Genomic DNA, 3,267 nt, shown 5'->3' on the forward strand with positions numbered 1-3,267 from the left:
AGAAAAGCTGTGAAATTACACATAACACCCACACTTCAATGTTGGTTCATCCTCTACAGCTTTCCTTGAGATTGTGCCTCTTCATATCCTTGCTGCCTTAGTATATTTGCCCTAGTAATATAGTTTATATAAATATATAAATAAAATCTGCTTAAAGGCAGATCCAGAGAGAAGGAAAGCTGCCCAGAATGAGCCATTGTTGAAATACTGAACCCATCAAAGTACAGGAATCTGGGTTAAACACACCAGGCTTTTATATAGTTTAGTAGGAGTGGAGATGAAGCAGAAATTGACCAACCCTAATAAAAAATGTAAAGACCAGCTTTTAATCAACTAAATGCCTGAATGGATTAAGGTGATCTTCTTGATACCCTTAAAGGTCTACCAGAAGCAAATCCTCTCTTGGAGAAAAGATACCATTTTGTCTAGCTACAGCAGGTTGATGGCAACAGTAAATATTTTAAGTTGCCATAAGGCCTCTGTTAATCAACTGCTACTGTAGCATAAAAGCAGTCGTAGACCATACATAAACAAGAGTGTGGCTATTATTCCAATAAAACTATGGTTACTTAGGTTTGAATTTTGTACAAGTTTCATGTGTTGCCACATATTCTTTTAATTATTTTTCAACCATTAAAAATAAAGCAAATATTCTTAGATCAAAGACCAGCCCAAAATGGGAGCAGGTGGGATTTTGGCCCATCTGAGCCAGAGTCACGAATAATACATACAGTTTTTCATACCAATGTTCAGAATTCTATCAAATCTTAATAGAAATAGCAGTAAACAGGACCTCATGATTGAAAATTAAAAGACACAATGGAAACATCCACAAGAGCTACATATTGGAGTTTTCAGACAGGCTTTAAAATAACTCATTTATATATTCAGTAACTTAGATGATAAAATGGAAAGATATTACAGGAATGGAAACTACATAAAAGTATCGAATAGAAATTCTAGAATTTAAAAATACAATAACTGAATTTTAAAACCCAATTGATGGTAAATAGGTTTAAGAGCAGATTGGCCACAGCTGAGGAATAATAAAAATGAAAAAACTGAATTACATATATTAACATGATGACTCTCACACTGTTGGGAGAAAAAGCAAATTTCAGAAACATACAGGTCAAGACTCTGAAAACAAGTAAAATGCCATTTATTATTTATATATATATATGCATATACACGTGTTTGTATATACACAGTACAAATAAATTATGAGAATAATAAACACAAAATTCATAATGGCTCCCTTTGGGGAAAGAAGAACATAGGCTTTAATATAGTTAACATATCCCCACTTAGAGATACTTACACCAGATTGCACAATTATACCTTTGGATTCCTGGTACATTTTTAAAGAAAAAAAAACTATGATAATGTGTCCTGTTTAGGTATCTTATGCCCAAATATAACTGTACTTGTATCTTTTTTAAAATCTAAGGGCTAATAATTAATTAGAATAATTTATTTACTATATTAGGTCAAACTTGTAAAGAAAATTTTAGTTGTTATTCTGAAATAAAAATTTAACAGCTATATATCTGAAATTGCACTGACTTTTACAATAAAACTCTTAAAACCATTACAAAGTTCTGTGGTATCAGGTACTTCCAAAACATAAAAATATAGCACATTTAACACATTTAACAGTGGCTGTTTTGTTTTAATCATGGGAGAGTATCACCTTTACTCTGATAATGCAAAGGTAACCAGAAGTTTTAGAAATGTGGAATAGAAAAGTGTCCACGGTGGACAGCCTCGAGTTCTGAATTAATCAGTCTCAGGTTTCCTTTATTCACATTTCTTTCTTACCTGCCTTACCATCTCAGTGAAGTCTCTTGTATTCTGAGATAATGCAATTAATTTGTGAGACATCTGTATTATTAAGGACAAGTGGAAAATAAAATGCTTCTTTTATCATCCAGTAACAATTATTTTTCAGTGTCTAAAAAGGCAGCAGTTTATTAGTGGAAAAATGTAATTTTTGTTACTACTTCTTTTCAGTGCTACAAGTTTCTCCAGGAGCAAGGTAAGAAGGGAAAAGGAAAAGAGAAATTTTAATAAAGTATGATAATTGTAGAATCTGGTTAAAGTGTATGCAGATAGGGATAATAGTTTCCTGTGTGAATCCATAAAACATGGTACTTGTTTATAGGCAGAAGATATCTTGGGTTGCTGTTTGTTTAGTACGTAAAGAAGGAAGTGAAACTTCCAGCTAAACATCTTGGGGAGGGAATGGCAATATGATCCCTCACTGAAAACAAGATGAAGTGAAACTGAATACTGTACTGCACAATGACACCAAGACCCCTGACCTCAGTTGTCTCCAAGAACTGACAGCCCCCTCAGTTCATATCCCCTCAGATAGAAAGCTAGAAGCTTCCACTCTAGAAAAAACTGGTCCATCCCAAAGAAAAAGCTTCAGAATATGATTCTGAAATTTAAAAGATTTATCAATGAATTACAATGTGTGATCATTTAGATCCTGACTAGAATTACTTAACAGTATTTCATAATATTTAAGAGACAGCAGAAAATTTGAACACTGAGAATTTGATATTACAAAATTATTACGACTAATTCTTGTTTAGGTACCATAACACTTTTATAGTTTTTTCCTAAAGTGCAATTATCTTAAAAATACATACTGAAACTATGGATGAAATATTTTGGATTTGCTTCAAAATAATATGCATACTGGGATAAGTTGGTAAGAGTTTAGATGAAATAAAATTGGACATGAACTGATAATTGTTGAAGCTGGGTAATAGGTAAATGGAGGTTCATTACACTATTTTACTTCTATATATGTTGATTTAAAATTTCTGTAAGAGACTGGAATCAAAACTAAGTCATATGTATTTTCAAAATTAAAGTTTTAAAGGAATATAGGTAAACTTTAAGGAAAAATTAGGGTTAAGTCAATGATTATGATATATAATCACTCTGCTCTTTCAACCCAAGCCCAGTCTTAATTCTTTCAGACATGAGGAAAGCTTTTTTCTTTTTTCTTATCCTGACCCTGAGCCTAGAAGACCGATCTATATCTCTCATTGGTACTGACTTTATACATAATCTCCTTTTCCAGTTTTTCTGCTACTCTCCACTAGGAAGTATAACTCTCAAGTCTGCTTTTAAACCATTTGAAATTATCCACTTGACAAACTAGATAAGACTTTAATACCTGTCTAAAGGAAGGACTCTCAGAAACCAACATAAGGCAGATTCAGTAAGATAAATAATCAAGACACTGGTCAA

The sequence above is a fragment of the Furipterus horrens genome, unplaced genomic scaffold (genome assembly GCF_987537825.1).
Source record: "Furipterus horrens unplaced genomic scaffold, mFurHor1.1.pri manual_scaffold_6, whole genome shotgun sequence".
NCBI classification, from domain to species: domain Eukaryota; kingdom Metazoa; phylum Chordata; class Mammalia; order Chiroptera; family Furipteridae; genus Furipterus; species Furipterus horrens.